Source organism: Lathamus discolor, chromosome 1, assembly GCF_037157495.1.
Source record: "Lathamus discolor isolate bLatDis1 chromosome 1, bLatDis1.hap1, whole genome shotgun sequence".
NCBI classification, from domain to species: Eukaryota; Metazoa; Chordata; class Aves; order Psittaciformes; family Psittacidae; genus Lathamus; species Lathamus discolor.
Window position 1 is genome coordinate 165,170,356 of NC_088884.1, and position 17,596 is coordinate 165,187,951.

Below are 17,596 nucleotides of genomic sequence, written 5' to 3' on the forward strand. Positions count from 1 at the left end.
TCTTGCACTGTTACCAGTGAGCTCATGTCTGGTTGGGTCTGCAAAGTGGGGTTTGAAGCAGAGGAGCAGGACAACTAAAATGAAATAAAGGTGCACTTTGTATCATCAGGCTTCAGGGTGAGCACCAAGAGAGGAGGCCAGTCCTGAGCTCCCTGATGAAGTGTGAGTAGGAGCATGGACAGGAGATGTGGGCACTGCAAGAAGATGGGATTTTGGTGTTGGGAACTGAGAAGCTATTCACTGGTTCCTGCTGAGCCATTGCCTTGAAGATGATGAGGGGAAGGATGGCATCTCCTTGACTTCACTTGTCCAGAGCATGAACTCCTCAAGGAGGTCCATTTGATCCCAGTGATGGAGCAGGCAATGCAATACCCCCCAGATAACACAGAAAACAAACCCTGCATGGTGCTTACCTCTGAGAGAAACCTCTGTGCTGTAGGTGTATGCAGGTGGTCAGACAAACTCTCCACTGATTAGGCTTCAAGTCCAAGCTGGGATCTTGTGGAGGAGCCTAGAAACCAGTATGGATGAGCACCCTAATTTTCAAGGGCTAAAACCAGGAAGGTCAATCCCACCTGAAGGATGGAGGCCAGGTCTTGGTGCTCTGATTTCTGGGGTTGGAAATCCAGAGCTGCTGTCTTTGTTAAACCTACAGCACCCAGACCCACAGCACGGTGCCTGTAGAACACCTTGTGGTCACATTGGGGCCAGGCTAAAGGAAGGTGAAGATGTCCTTTCCTGCTTGGGAAAGGGACTGATTCCTTCAACATCCTCCCCAGATTTGGTACGTGGGATCCGGTCCTATTTCTCCTTTGGCAATTTGTGCATTTTGCTTTTGGGGGGTAGGAAAATGGGAACTTGAGGCTCCCTATCCCCAATGAAACACCAAGGCTTGAGAGTGCTGGCATAGCAGGGGGAGAGGAATTCCCTCCCTTCTGAGTAGACTGAGAAGAGGGCCAGGAAAACAGGAACAGATGGCATTAAAATGTATGAAATAAGAGCCACATTAATGATGGAACAACTTCCCACCCCATGCCAGCTTCTGCATGACATAAACCTGGTCAAACCCAGGCTGATAACCAAACTGAGAGGAGAAGGAGGTAGAAGACACATGGGATTGCAGTGGTAGATGCAGGAGAGGGAGGGAGGAGAGCCACACACTTACCCTGGCCAGGGAGAAACCCCAGTGTACCGGGCTGATGGGATTCCCATGGAATGTTCTCCTGCCAGGATAACGTTCTGGGCTGTGTTTGTGCACAGTATTTCGAGCCATCTGACACCAGCGAGTGCTTAATAGTGGGTTAGCAGAATCCCAGGCTCTTTGTGGTCCCAGGAGGTGGCAGGGGCAGATGGGGGACCAGTGTCACGAGTTCCTTTAATCGCAGGGAAGTAGCTTTTCCCTTGCAAAAGAAATTACCCAGGAGGAAAAAGGATCAATCTCAGAGAGGCTTTTTTGTTTCATAGGCTTTGAGGTTCACTTCGAGTTGGTTTTCATTACCTGCAGTAAGTGCTGCAACCCGAAGTTAACCTTCCGCAAGGCATGGCAGGTAAGAGGCACATCATCCCATAGAGCTGAAAGAGGAGCAGGAGGTTTAGTGGTCAGAGCAAGAGATTCTTCAGCTGGAATAGTGAACAGTCCATGTTGATAGAGCAGGGGATGAATTGATTTACTGAGCCCCCTGAACACCGAACTCATCCTCTCTTGGTCTCACCTGAGGTGGCAATGGTTACCTCTCACTCATAAACTCCATGGGGATGGTGCTCATAGAGAAGCAGCATTTCACTTGCTTCACTTAATTATTATGAAGTTTCCCATTCCCATTTTTTGAAAACAAGCAGAGGGAAACCAGGCAGCAGATTCACTTCCTTAACCATGTGAAGTGCATTGGTGACTTTTCATCCTTGTGTTGCCCACAGCTTTAGAACTGTTTTCTGCTGGTGGCAGCTGAGCAAGGCAGAATATGGTGGAGGAAAAAAGTGTGATTTTTAAAGTGAACGATGACTTCCCTCCACTCAAACCCCAATTTAATTACATTTTATACATGTCTGTAAAGCACAGTACAGATTTATTTTCCTTTCCTTTTAAAGGGAAAGGAGTTTTCATCAGAAGCCAATTCCACACACTCTGCTTCTGACACTGAATTCCCCATCTGTAATAGAATCATGGAATCATAGAATAGTTAGGGCTGGAAAGGACCTTAAGATCATCCAGTTCCAACTGCTGCCATGGGCAGGGACACCTCACACTAAACCATGGCACCCAATGCTCTGTCCAACCTGGCCTTGAACACTGCCAGGGATGGAGCACTCACAACCTCCCTGGGCAACCCATTCCAGGGCCTCACCACCCTAACAGGAAAGAATTTCCTCCTTAGATCCAATCTAAACTTCCCCTGTTTCAGTTTGAACCCATTACCCCTTGTCCTGTCACTACAGTCCAAAATGAAGAGTCCCTCCCCAGCATCCCTATCGGCCCCCTTCAGGTACTGGAAGGCTGCTCTGAGGTCCCCACGCAGCCTTCTCTTCTCCAGGCTGAACAGCCCCAACTTCCTCAGCCTGGCTCCATACAGGAGGTGCTCCAGTCCCTGATCATCCTCATGGCACTCATCCCAGCACATCCCTTGCTTCTTGTTCCCCAGAACGGCACCTGAAGAGGGGCACAAGCACTGGAATAACATCATCCCTCCATGAGGTGCTCCCTGAAGTTATTTTGTCCTGTCTTGGTATAGCTGTAGTTTCCATAACAAGTAAATAATGGGGAAAAGGGCTCCCGAGAGCAGACTGATGCACAACATGGTCCATACCGCATGGATGGGTGCTCATGGCTCTAACAGCATCCCAAGGTCACAGTCCAGAGCTTTCCCCCCCCACCTTGTGCCGAGCTGGCAGCTGCGGACCTGCCACCCCGTAGACCTGCATTAACACCAAACTGCTTTGTGGAACAGGGCAGAAATTCACCAAAACAGGCAAATTTGGCCTTCAAAGAATGAGGGCAGTGAGTGGAAAGCTGGAGGACAGCAGGCAGGCAGGCAGATAAGTCCCCCCTCTCCCACTCTAGCTCTGGCTGAAGGTTTACAGCAGAGGAGGTGTGCTATTATGTTCACAGGGCGAGTTTGCCAAATCCTAATTACAACCTGCTCTATTGACTCAAGCTAACACGTTAATTCACTGCTTTTTGTGGCTTTGGTACACCACAGGCCCAACTGTCCTCTTAGGTAATGCAAGAGTGGGTGTGATAAAGGAGTAGAGCCAGGGGCTGCAAAGTCATTCCAGGGAATTTGGGGCTGGAGAGATTTTCACCACCTTTTCTGCCCCAGAATCGACTGCCAAGTAAGTGTCAATAGTGCTAAGTCTGGTTGGGAAAGAGTAAATTCCACCTAGATTTAGATAATAATAGGGAAAGCCGTATTGCCCTGCAAGGAGCAGTGAGGCAGAACTGGAGCCTCTTTGCTGTGACATTGGGAAACATTACATTAATACTTTACAGCATTACTTTTGCCCTGGATTCGCAGCTGGCTGCAGGTTTCCTTGCCCAAATCTCAGCACTCTGCAGGTTGTCCCCATCATCTCCATCACTGCACTGGGAGCATGTTGATGTTGCAACGCAGCTGCTAAAGGGAAGTTTCAGCCTCTGAGAGTCTGTGATACAATCTGAAAAAGTCAAGGCTTGATAAGAGCACAGCCATTCAAGATGCTTTATAAATATGGCACAGGGTGCCCAGAGAAGCTGTGGCTGCCCCATCCCTGGCAGTGCTCAAGGCCAGGTTGGACACAGGGGCTTGGAGCAAGCTGCTCCAGTGGAAGGGGTCCCTGCCTGGGGCAGGGGTTGGAGCTGGAGGAGCTTTAAGGTCCCTTCCAACACAAACCAGGCTGGGATTCTGTGATTCTATGTAGCCCAAAGCATGTTTTGAAGGAGGTCACTGTCATCAGGCAGGGAAGTGGTTTCCCCAAGGGCTCGCAGCAAACCAAGGAAACCAGAATGGCCACACTGGGACAAGCTAAGGGGTTTGCACAGCTGGGTACTTCTTCCCAAGCTCTGGTATAGTCTAGCCTATTGCAGAAGCTGTCCTTACATCAATATGAGTGCATTAAATGATCCAGGTCTCATGTCACACGTGAAATTCATGTCCACCCCAAGAAGGTGGCTGTGATAATTCCCAGAGGGAGCAGACCATGGCTTTGGATATCTCCTGACCTCTACCTGCTTTTCTTTTGATGGTGCTTATCTGTTTGAGTTGAAACCATGGATCATGCTGATACATGGATAACTGTGGGGCAGTGTTCAGGGCAGGACTTGTCCCTCTATAGAGACCATCACTGCTCCTTGTGGCCCCTCGTAAATCCAGCAAAAGGCAGTTATGAGAGGAAAGAAAGGGCTGGGGATCCAACTCCTACCCTGTGCTATTGCAGCGCTTCACTCATTCAACCACACACCAGGGGATGCTGACTTTAAATCCTCAGGTTTGGGGTGCCTGACTCCTGCTGAAACCCACCCCCTTGACCCATGTCCCTGCATGCCTCACACCCCAGCAGCTCTCCTGCAGGATTCCCAGGTCGAAAGGGGTGCAGAGCAGCCAGCGAACCGTTCCACACACCCAGAACCACTCACCTACAGCAGAGGGGCAGCAGAGCAACCCCTCAGAGGAGGTCCCCCACCTTCCTGTGGCTTCCAGGAACACCCAGGCACACACACACCCCCCAAACACATGCATCCCCCCCCATCCCGCTGCCCTTTGGCACGAGGCATCGGGGCTGGAGCCCTCAGAGGCAGTGGAGACAGAGAGCAGGCTGTTTACAGGGAAACAATCCAGCCTTGTCTCCAGTCACGTTTGGCTTCAGCACACGGGTCCCCACGCGATGCCTGGGGAAGGTCACGGCGGAGGGTGGGAGACAGGAATATGCTGTGTTCTTCCAGCCAGGCTGGAGCAATGGGATGGCGGTGACCCCTCAAAGCTCATTTTTAGCTTTACGAGAAACAGGTCATCGGGAGAGACAACAGAGCCCCGTGGAGGGATGAAGAAAAGAGCTTGCTTGGCTTTCCCATCGTCAGTCCCAAACAAGTCTCTCCATCACTGACTACCTCGGTGCAAAACAACTTTCAAAGCACAGGGGTGGAAGAGATGGGAGTTTTGTGAGCCTAAATGCACACGAAAGGGGACAGAACCCAGGGATTTAGCCTAGGTCTTGTAGCTGCTGTTAGCTCTGATTTTCTTCTTGATGCTATGAGAGCCTAAAAAGTGCTAAACCCTTCCTTAGGGCCAGGTCTCAGGCAGGAGCCTCAGAAATAACAGTGTCCCTGGGTCTGATCAGGGGATGCAGATGTTTGCATCTGGACTGCTGGGGAAAAGCATGAGGAGCTCCTGACTGTGCCCTGCAAGATCCAGCCACAATTCCTGCAGAAAGGATATTGCATGTGTGGTGGCCATAAGGTTTTCATACACGTGGACACCCCTATTCCCAGAGCACTTTACCTGCTGCATGTGTTAGATACCTCTTTGGCTACGTGCACCAAAATTAAGGGCAAACATAGCAACGTCCTATTTCTTAGTGCACACTGAGCAGCTTAACCAACATAGAGAAGTTAGAGCAGGAGATTCAATTGCTGAAAGCAACAGTCTGCACTTGACCAGGACTCGCGCTAAAGCCATTCCTGTGTTGCAGTGTGCGCTGGGAGACCTCTGATAGCGTTGATGTGAAAGGCAGTGGCGGGTAATGGGAGAATGCAGCCCTTAACTGCAGGATGGGTTAGGAAGGGTTATCCCTGTGCCTGGTGCACAGAGACACAAGAGCTGGCAAAGCATCTTGCTGAAGTTAGTATCAATCAGGCCTGGTTTTCATCCCTGTGAATCTTAACCTTTGCATTGAGAGCATCCTTGTGGCATGCTCAGCACCTCACATCTGCTGCTTCCAGGGCTATAGCACGTGCCAGGGGTTTGCAGTTGCTTCTGCCATAAACGCAGCTTGAACACATGTCCTGTGGACCAGGGGTGTGCGCAGATCCTGCTGCTCTGCCCCACTGCACCTGCACACTGTCTATGGGGCACTGTGGGCATGGGGAGGGCCACCAGCCCTAAGGCTGTTAGACAGAAATCACTGCTTCTCCTATTCATTTACCGACTGGACACCAGGGCTGGCAGGGGACGTGATTTCATCCACCCAGTTCTGCCCTTCCCTTTCCAAAGAGCCTTTCCAAGCCTTCATCCAGTTCCTTTTGTGAGATCCCATGGGCTCCCTGTGCATTTGCCTGTTCCCTCTTAAAATCCAAAACTCATCTTTTCTCATCAGGGACTTATGGCTGGAATTACTTAAGTTAATTGAGCAGTTAAGTAAGACAGTTCTGGCTGCACTATCCACAGGAAGGGCATGTTTTACTACCCTGGAGACGCAGAATACAGTAGTGGCTTTCAGACCCTCAGACTCCTTCCTTGTACGCGGCTAAGAAGATCAGAGCAAGCCTGGTATCCTCCGATTTGTCTGTCCCAAAGCCTCAGCCGAGGTTTGATGCTGCCATCAGGGACTTCGGTCTCCCCAGGCGGCAGTGACAAAGGCACATGACAATACAATGGCCAGGCAGGAATGCTAAGAGATGAGTCTGAGCAGAGCCCATTGCAAAACACGTTAGCTCTGGGAAGTTGTGTGACCCCGTCAGTCCTGCATGGAAAACTGGGGAAAGCAGGAACTCTGCTAAGACAAAACAGATGCTGCTTCTGAGCAGGCTGCTCCTGGCGGGGAGGGAGAGGTGTGGTGTCTGGGCTGTGGTACCATGGCTGTGTTGTGTTGTCAGAAGGGAAAACTACTATAGAGGGTACTTGGGTGTTAGGGTACCAGCAAGGCTTGTGCTGGGCTGAAGGAATTGGCCAGCGACATACCTGTGAGGAGACGGCAGTTTCTGAGCTGCAGGTGGTTTTATCATCAGTTGAGCAGGGTTGGATCATAGAATCACAGAGTGTTTGTGTTAGAAGGGACCTTAAAGCTCATCCAGTTCCAACCCTTCCAACACCTTCCACTAGGGCAGGCTGCTCCAAGCCCCGTCCAACCCGGCCTTCATGAGGGGGCTCATCCTGAGTCCAGCCTATGTACCTAAGACCTGTTGTCTGAACTTCACAGGACCCGTGAAGGTTTCTCCTCTCCCCTTTGCTCACAAGAAGAATGAAAGAGTTGATAAAAGAGAACCTTTTTATCTTTTCCATGCAGCAGGAAAACCCCATCTCTAGATTCACATCCACTGGCAAAGGATGACAGAGTGTTTTCTCTAAGGAATCTGCTTAGATACTGATCCTCCTGGGCTGAAGGGTGCCTCTCTTTCCATCCCCATCCCTCAGTGTTTCTCAGCAGCCGCCTTCAGATATGGCCGAGAGGCTGTGAGCAGTTAAAGCAACCAGTTTGGATTCTGTGAGCAGTACCAGGCTGTGGTGGATCAGGTATGGTGACTCTAACAGTCAGTAGGAGAACATCCCAAAAGGCTGGGATGCATTCTGAGGTCCACCAGCGTGCATTTGCCCTGTTAAGGGCAGTGTTATCCTTCCAGCAACATCCTGACTCTCCTCTCCTTGTTGGTTGTCTTTGTCCTAAGTGCAGAGAGGGAGCAGCACGGGGTCCCAGCGTGCAGGACACCCTAGAATCATAGAATCAGCTAGGTTGGAAAAGACCTTTAAGATCATCAAGTCTCACCTTTATATCAAGCAGTGCCTTTTCTTCTCTTTTCTTCTATGCTCTTAAGTTCACCAATGATGACAGCACTATATGGAGCCTCCCACCACGTTGAGCTCCCATTGCACAGGGTCTTTGATAGGTCTTTTGCACTAGATTGTATAGTATCTTGGCTCAAACAGGTAGACCTCCACTAGTGCACTGGGCAGCAGCAAGTCTGCCATGGTCTTCAGGACCATGGGCATTCAAACCAGTGTGGCCAAATCACATAAAATAGACTCTGGAAAGGACCAGAGTAAGATGAAAGATCAATGCCTTGATAAAACTGGATTCTTCCAGTCCCGAGTGTGTACAGCACGGTGCAGCCCAGGATGCTTTCAGATTTATAAGGTGTTGAAGAGCTCCTGACTCCCAACATACTGATAATTCATAAAATACACTGAGGCAACAAGGGAATAATGCAGTATTCCCATATTCCCGCAGGCCAGATGGTTTCAGTGAAATAGAAAGGTCTGTATGAAGACAAGAAGTTTTGTTCTGGATGGCGTTGCACTGTCTGAGATGTGGTTTGGATACAAATAGGGGAAGAAAATAGAGAATTCTATAAATGCTTGCAAAGACAGGAAAAAAAAAGAAGAAGATAAAAAGCATTGGTTTGATTCAAGTGTTTTAAATGCCCCATTTTCTTATTACTTCTTTTTGTAGGCTGTGTATTTTAGATGTGGATCTAGATATCTAATGTCACAAAAATAGAATGTTTCTAAAGCAAAAGCTAAAATTAATAAATCATATTCAGAAAACATGGGCAGGGGATGTTTCAGCATGGCCTCATCTTTCCTTAAGATGTTCTTCCAAAATGAAGTGTCTGTGAAACACATCTCAGTGCAAAGCCCTCCGGTTCCAGCAAACCGCATCCTCGTGGACTCTGCTTCTCTTGCAGCCTCTCCACCACTCTGTCATATCACTCCAACCACGGCTTGTACTGCTCCAGCTCCAGGCTAAACAAAAGGCTTCCTGATACCCCAGTTCACTGGAGAAACTAAACCTCAGCTTTCTATTATGAGGTCTTGGAATGGACGTTGAATGGATGAAGATGTTTCAGCCTAGGAAAGCGGTGACTGGTCTAGGATAGAGATCTGTATACCCTGGCTGCAGCAGGGCAAGGAAAAGTTGTTTCTCCCACAAAGGTTTGAGGGAAAATGGAAGACCCGGGGAATTACAGACCAGTCAGTCTCACCTCTGTGCCTGGCAACATCTTGGAGCACATTCTCCTGGAAGGCATGCTAAGGCACATGAAGAACAACAAGGTGCTTGGTGACAGCCAGCATGGCTTCACTAAGGGGAAATCCTGCCTGACCAATTTGGTGGCCTTCTATGATGGGGCTACAGAATTGACGGATAAGGGTAAAGCAGCTGATGTCATCTACCTGGACTTGTGCAAAGCGTTTGACACTGTCCCACACAACATCCTTCTCTCTAAATTGGAGAGATATCAATTTGATGGATGGACCACTCGGTGGATAAAGAACTGGCTGGATGGCCGCACACAAAGAGTTGTGGTCAATGGCTCGATGTCCGGCTGGAGACCAGTAACGAGTGGTGTCCCTCAGAGATCGGTGTTGGGACCGGTCTTGTTTAACGTCTTCATCGCTGACATGGACAGTGGGATTGAGTGCGCCCTCAGCAAGTTTGCCGATGACACCGAGCTGTGTGGTCCGGTTGATACGCTGGAGGGAAGGGATGCCATCCAGAGGGACCTTGACACGCTTGTGAGGTGGGCTGATGCCAACCTGATGAAGTTCAACCATGACAAGTGCAAGGTCCTACACCTGGGTCGGAGCAATCCCAGGCACAGCTACAGGTTGGGCAAGGAAGAGATTCAGAGCGGCCCTGCAGAGAAGGACTTGGAGGTGCTGGTCGATGAGAAACTGAACATGAGCCGGCTGCAGTGTGCGCTCGCAGCCCAGAAACCAACCGGATCCTGGGCTGCATCCAAAGGAGCGTGACCAGCAGGTCGAAGGAGGTGATCCTGCCCCTCTGCTCTGCTCTTGTGAGACCTCACCTGGAGCATTGTGTGCAGTTCTGGTGTCCTCAACATGAAAAGGACATGGAACTGCTGGAACAAGTCCAGAGGAGGCCACGAGGATGATCAGGGGCTGGAGCACCTCCCGTATGAAGACAGGCTGAGGAAGTTGGGGCTGTTCAGCCTGGAGAAGATAAGGCTGCGTGGGGACCGCAGAGCAGCCTTCCAGTACCTGAAGGGGGCCTATAGGGATGCTGGGGAGGGACTCTTCATCAGGGACTGTAGTGACAGGACAAGGGGTAACGGGTTCAAACTGAAACAGGGGAAGTTTAGATTGGATCTAAGGAGGAAATTCTTTCCTGTGAGGGTGGTGAGGCACTGGAATGGGTTGCCCAGGGAGGTTGTGAGTGCTCCATCCCTGGCAGTGTTCAAGGCCAGGCTGGATGAAGCCTTGTGTGGGATGGTTTAGTGTGAGGTGTCCCTGCCTATGGCAGGAGGGTTGGAACTGGATGATCTTGAGGTCCTTTCCAACCCTAACTATTCTATGATTCTATGATTCGAAGTTGGGCATGAGTTTCACACAGACAGAAGACAGCACCAAACTAGGTCAGTCCTTCTGGTCAGAATCATAGAACCATGGAATCCCAGCCCGGTTTGCGTTGAAGGGACCTTAGAGCTCCTCCAGCTCCAACCCCTGCCACAGGCAGGGACCCGTTCCACTGGAGCAGCTTGCTCCAAGCCCCTGTGTCCAACCTGGCCTTGAGCACTGCCAGGGATGGGGCATCCACAGCTTCTCTGGTCAATGGTTCCAGTGCCTCCATACCTCATCAGGGTGCCGATGCACCTTATCAGAGTCCTCTCCTCTGTTTTCCTCTCCTCTCCCCTCCAGCATTCCCCACTCCTTTTAAAGCTTGATTTAAAGGTGAGATCAACCTAGAGACTCCTGCTCAGGTAACCAGGCCTTTGCTGTTCTCCACACAAGAGAAGCTCCAGTGACCCTCCCACTGTAGCCAGGTCTGGGACAAAGTCACTCCTGTGTTAGAAAGGCCTTTGTTCATACAAAGAAAAGCTCATTTGCACATTATTAATCAGCTTTGACGTTGATGTTTATCCTCCTGCTTCACAGAGCAGCCAGAAAACTGCTTTGCTGAGCCCCGAGCAGCAATGCGGTGTTTAGTTTTGTGGGAGGTTGTCCTATGTTATTACCTAATGTAGGGTCTGGCTGCATTGCTTCTGACAGGGCAGGACTCCCAGGATACCTATGGCCCCGGTTCAGAAAAGCAGTTAAGCACATATCTAACCAGAACATGAGTCAGGGAAGGACATGCGTGTGTCCCATTGACGTATGTGGGAATTAGGCATGTGTTTAAGTGCTTTTCTGGCACATGATAAGGTTAGGGATGCGATAGTATGACATGGGCTCCTGCACAAGCCAAGACATTCCTTCCAACCCTATATTCCTGACACATATCAGACAGGGATTTCCAAGCATGGGCTACCAAACATAGTTCTCCAAATGATTGTGTTTAACCTTTAAGTAAATGTGATATAGCTGTTTAGGGATGCTGAGTATAGGAAGATCCTTTTCCCTTCAGTGTGGCAATGACAGATGGGGGTATGCCACCTCTGAAGATTAGACTGCATCTATCTCGGGGCTGGAATACGGCTGTACAAGATCCTGGCTATTTTCCCACATCATAAAACAAAGCCTTTGACTTTGCCTACTGGAATTCCCTGGAAGACCCAGGAAACTGCAGTGGATGAGGCCGGACGATGGATAGCAAAGTACTGGGAGACATTTTTCCCTTAAAACAGTTTAATTCCATCTGCCTGTAGATTAAAAGGAAAAGTTCTCTGCTGAGTAATCCTGGACTGGGTTTCATCCTTCTCCTCCTACAGTGTCATAGTGAGCCGCGGTAAGGGATCTGCCACTTGCAGGCAGTCATTCCCTTTTGGTTGCCAGTATGTTCAGGATGATGAGAGGCTTTAGAGTAGCTAGAGAAAGATGAAGACTTGAAACAGCAGAAATGCATGCTGACATGCAAAGGTGAAGAGATAGATGCACAGGCATCAGGCAAATCAGCAGAGATAGGTAAACTGGGTATGTGCAGGGTATGTGTTCCTCTATTTGGATAGAGGAACATCAAGGTAAGAGAAGAGCAAAAAGTGGCTGCATTGAGCTGCAGCACATAGCCCAGTATCTCATGTCCAACAGTGACTCTGTGTCATAAAATCATAGAATCATAGAATCAGTTTGGGTTGGAAGGGAAATTCAAATCTCATCTAGTCCAACCTTCCTGCAATGAGCAGGGACACCTTTAACCGGACCAGGTTGCCCAGAGCCACATGAGCCTGGCCTTGGATGTCTCTAAGGATGGCACATCCACCACCTGCCTGGGCAACCCGTGCTAGTGTTTTACCCCCCTCATTGTAAAGAGTCTTTTCCTCACATCCAGCCTGAATCTCCCCTCTTTTAGTTTAAAACCATCACCTCTCGTCGTGTCCTGTTATCTATCACTGGGGTGACATCCTCCCTATGAGGGGCTCAAGGGCACTATGTTCATTGCACTTTTCTGCTCTCCATGCCCAGATGTTCTGCAGACCCCTTGCAGTAATGCTCACCAGCTTCCATTTTGTACCTTCCCAGTGAATTATGGCCCGTGATTTTTGCTCTATAAAGGCTGAAACCTCAGAGTTCACGGGGAGTTTAGTGTCTCCATGCAGTGACATGCCATCGCAAATGCATTTGGCTTCAGCTGTGCTTATCGCACAAGGCAGGCTCAGTGCTGAGCTGAATCAAGTTAGCTTATCAGGACAGAGAGCAATTTCTTCTGCAAAGAAGAAAGCAGAGCAACACCCAACACTAGGGCCATGCTTGCCTTTTTCCTTTTGGAATGATCATAAACTTCTGGCAGATCCCTCAGCTCCATGCAGCACAATCAGAGCTAACCAGAGAAACCAGCTCAGTCAGTGGGGAAATAGTCCTCAAAGACTGAAAGGGTTTCCTGGGGGTTTCAAAAGTAGCAACTACATTTCCTTCTGTGCAGTTTGCACTTTGCTTTCAAGGTGGAAAACCACAGGTTTGGGGTGTCTGTGTGTGGAATTGTGCATGGGCTCAAGAAAGGAAAATGCAGGATGGATCAGCCATGGGATGGTCCCACACAATCCTTCCAAGATACTCTGGGGGGTCAAACACTTCTGAGATCTGTTTAATCTCAGTATCTCTTCTTTTGGTGCTGTTGGTTTCCAAGAGATCCCCACTGGTTGAAATGCAGTCTCAGATCTCAAGGATGCTCAGGTACCTGATTCTGTGCTTGTTTCCATGGGCAGTCCAGGAAGCAGGTTTCTTTGAGCTCCTGGGAATAACTGTTGGCAGAAGAGCAGTATTGCTTCCCAGAGGGAGAGGTGCTAACCCCAGGATGCATCCCCCAGAAATCTGGGCTAGGATATCATGTACTGGATACCTCTGATGGGCAGTGTGAGAGCTGGAAATTAAACCACCAAGGCTGGCTTGACAAAGAGGCAGACAAATGACACTGTTTCTGCATGCTCTTCCTGTAGAAGAGCAATGAAAAGCTGTGATTTGTCTTCCTGTAGAGTCCTTAAAGCCCATCTGAGAAGGGAACCAAGCAGACAAGAAGTGTGTGCCCAATGGAGCAGCCACTCTCCAGGACACAAACCAAGCAGACAAGAGGGTTCAGTAAAACCCACCCAAGCTTGAACCTACCACTGTTTGATGGAAAACTACCGCAGAGAAATAGAAATATCTTCTGCAAATTGAATGTAAGATTTTAGGTTTAGGGTTTTTTTTAATGTGAACATGGTCATTGTGCATCACTATTATTTTACTGCAGTTGATTCAGACCCGCAGTTCTGGGACCAGGACAAATGCAGAGCAAAATGAAATCTCCTGACCAAGAGTCACATTTCCCTGCTCACCTTCCCCCTCTGCCTTGTGCATCAGCCTAACCTAAAGAAGAAGCCCTGAGGTTTTCTCTGTGACAGAGAAAATCAAAGACAGCAAATGCCTGACATGCATTACTGCAAGGGCATTCCTCAAGAACTTGGGGCTCAGGATTTCATTAGCCCAAATTATTTTAAATATTTGTAAGGGAAAAGAGAATTTTTTTTTCTCCAAAAGTTAAACCTGAGATTAAAAAATTAAAGCAAAAAAATTTAACCTTCCAGCAAAAATTAAACCTGAGATTTTTGCATAATCACTTCACTCCAGCAATTGTGATTATAAACCCCCCCCCCATCCCCAAAACAAAGTCTGAGGTCATGCAAGAGCTGACTTTGCATTCAGTTTTCTCAGCTCTTCCACTGGCATCTCAGATCTTACTTTGGTTTTATTTGCATCTCGATTGAAATTTCACTCACCAGTAGACAGCAGTTGAACTGTTGAACTGAAAAGGGAGTCACCAGCAAGGCGTAGCAAACTGTTCTCTCTTATACCGGTGGAAATCAAGACTAACTTCATTTGAATAACAGGTAATAAAGCTGATGGATGGGAAAGAATTAAATGCTGGAGCTGATTAATCCTTTTATAGACAAACTGATCCAAGGCCAGGGAGATGTGGCCTTCTGATGCATTTGCACACTATACCTGGCATTCAGGAGCTGCGACTGGCAGAGGTATTCCCCTCAGGGACAGGCATGTGACTGAGTCAGACATTGGTTTAGCCAGCCTTTGGTATATCATAGGTACAGAATAGTCTGTTCCACTTTCAGCCCTTCTCCTTCTGCCACCAGCAGAGAGAGGAACCTTTGCAGAAAGCCTATGATTCACCAAAAGCAGGAGAAATGACTCATTGCCGAGGGTGTAGTGTGTCCTCATTGCATCTTAAGATCATCCAGTTCCATCCCCATTGGCATGGGCAGGGACATCTTCCACTAGACCAGGTTGCTCAAGGCAATGAGAAAATGCCCTTTTGTGCCTCAGTTTCCCTTCCCTTTCAGAAGAAGACTTACACCATTTCCCTTTGAGCAGTACAAGAAGACAAGGGACTTTGCTTTGGCAAAGCATGCTGATGTGGGTTTAACTTATAACGTTCCCCCAAACCTCTTTGAGGTCCACATAAATTAAGTAGCCCTCAACCAACAACTCATTCATTCATGCTAAAAAAGTCCTCTGACAACCTGATGCAGGTCCTCAAAGCCCAGGGCATCGTTGCTCCTTATGCATGTAAGGGGCTCTGCTGATAGCAAATGGTTCCATCAGCCCGCACTGGCCACAAGGTCACAGACCAGAAGCTGGGCAATGAGCTCCTCTTGGTCTACCATCATTCCTCCAGAGCTGCAGTGTCCCGATGGGTTGCCAAGGATGGGGTGGGTCTCCAAAGGAGGCGAAGCTAATTCATTTCCACTCCCCCAGAAGACACTGCTCGGGTGTTTCCAAACTCTCCCTGTTCTTTACTTACCCTTTGGGATCTCAGGGGATGCCCCATGACAAATTGGAGTTCTCTGGTGAACCAATTGCTTTTTTCTTCCTTTTTTGTTTTTTTTCACTGCTAAAGATGAAAGATTTAAAACGCAATAATGTTTTGTCTAAATTCTTGTGGAAATAGCTTCTGACCTTTCATAGAGAAATGTGGTTTCAGCTTTCCGGTAAGAGAGCTCCCAGCTAATGATTTAGCTCTATTTTCTAATAAATAGTTGGCAAGAGACAACCACTCTTATACCCTTTGTCATTAGGGACCTATTATTTATGACTCAGAAATGAATCATTAGGCTTGGCAAACAGCAATTTCTTTGTGGCCAATGTATTTTTCCACTCGGTAGCAGAGTGTGCTTGTAAATTCTTCCTCAAAATTGCCCTTAAAGTATCTCCAAACAGACTCTCCCCCACACGGCCATAAATTCTCTCCACTTTGGTGACTATTGGTGGTCTTCCCACCTCGGGAAAAAGGCTTTTTTGTTCTTAATGCCTTTCGCATTTCCTCCCAGCTAATTACGCTTTTATTTAATCAGGTAAATGCATTCTGTTTTCCTTATGGTCCCCCCCCCCCTTTTCAGGATGAAATATTTCCTTCTGACGGAGCCTTCCTGTCTTCTGTATCCTGGCTAACTCAAGGCCTCCGAGCAATTAGAGCTGGAGAAGACCTTTGCACTTACAATTACTTGGTAAAGTCCACTTGCCATCAGCTCCAAAGAGTCGTTTTCATGGGAAGGCATCATGACACGTGCTGGACACGAACCATCCGAGGGGAAAATATCCCCAAATCCGAAAAGCCTGTAGGAAAAATAGCAAGCCAGCAACTCATTTGCTCTCTCCCTCTCATTCTTAAATCATTATTCACCTAGTTGAGAGACTTCTTGAATCTGTTCCTTCCTTGTGCTGTGAGCATGACTCAGAGGACATAGAATTTATCAGCTAATCAGGGCAAGGGAATTTCAAATAACATTGAGGTGTATGGTTCAGGCTTTGTTCTGGATGCAGATTTTACCAGTCACTCACTCGTGTCCCAATCCAAGAGACTATTGTTTATTGAAGAAGCAGCCTGACTGTAGGAATTTGATCCCAATCCCAACTTTTCGGACATTTGGGAAACTGCAGATCGCAGGTGGGGCATCAGGTTATGGGAGACTTCCAAGCAGAAAGCAGAAGACAAGAAGATTTGAGACAAATCAGGGGGAAAAGTGCAACTGGAGGCTTATGAGTGTTGCAACCCCGCACTGACTATCCAGAAAGATGGAATAGACCTTGTGCGTTTAGGCTCACAGATTTTAACCACCAGATCACTTAATCTGGCCTCCACCGGAGTGATTTAACCTGCAGCTTGGGATCCCCTTAGTGTGTCTTGCTTACCTGTAACATCAAGCAAAGCCGCCTTTGCCTTGGCTATCAAGCAAAAGGAAGTTTTGGGGTAGGGGGCAAAGGAATGTTAAAGCTTGCCAGTGTAAAACACAAAATAATCACTGCGAATAGGTTTTGCTGGCCAACAGCAGCAGACCAGCTTAGTCCCGGCCCAAATAATAGAGAACAATGCTCTTTTCCCAGTCCGAACAGCAATTCTTACTTTAAATACATTCAATTTAGCTTGTCTTCTTATTAATTTCCATTCATGGAAGGCCTGCAGGTAAAACATCCATAATGTATAGAAAAAATACGTTTTAACTGAAGATTGCCTCTTGGCTTGTTGGGTTGGGGTTTGAGCTTGGTTTGGAAATAGAGCAGCATTTCATTCTTAAAAGGTGACTATAAGTTAGTCCATGGGTCAAGTGAGAAAAGAGAGAAGTGAGGAGCAGAGCACTGAAACCTTTGGGGAATAGAAGAAGGAGCAAAAGGCTTGGATGAACCAAACAGACTTAGATTGTAACAGAGAAAACTGTGAATTTCAGTATCAGAAATCTTTCACAAGGTAATTAAAATTGAAACACAGGTCTGAAAAGTGTAGACATGAACATAGAAACACCTTAGATGCCTCCTGGATTTGTTGGAAATAGCTCAGAGTAACTAAGCAACCTTAACATGAGGCAGGGGGAAGGAGAAGGGGTAACTGAAGGTTGTCACTGGAATATCTTTGAGCTGGAATACAGAGAAAACAAGACACACACCCAGAAAAAAAATCAGTTTCTTTCTGAAATCTGGGATTTTATTTAAAAAATACCACAAAGTTCTGGAATCTTCTGATTTTTATTTTTAAGGATGAAAAAACCCAACCTCTTTCAACAAAAATCAGGACAAAAATAACTTATTGTGGTCCAGGATGTGTCTGAGCATCTGTCATATGGAGAAGATCACTGTGTTCCCTGTTGGATCAGATCAGAGATTCATCTCGTGGGACTGTCTGCTTGTCCTGACCAGACACTTTAAAAGCAGCTATGAAAACTTCTCCCCAGAAAATTACAGTTTCACCTGTTTATGGAGAACATTCCCATTTATTCCTTCTTCCCTCTCTCCCAGTTTTAATCACATGTCAG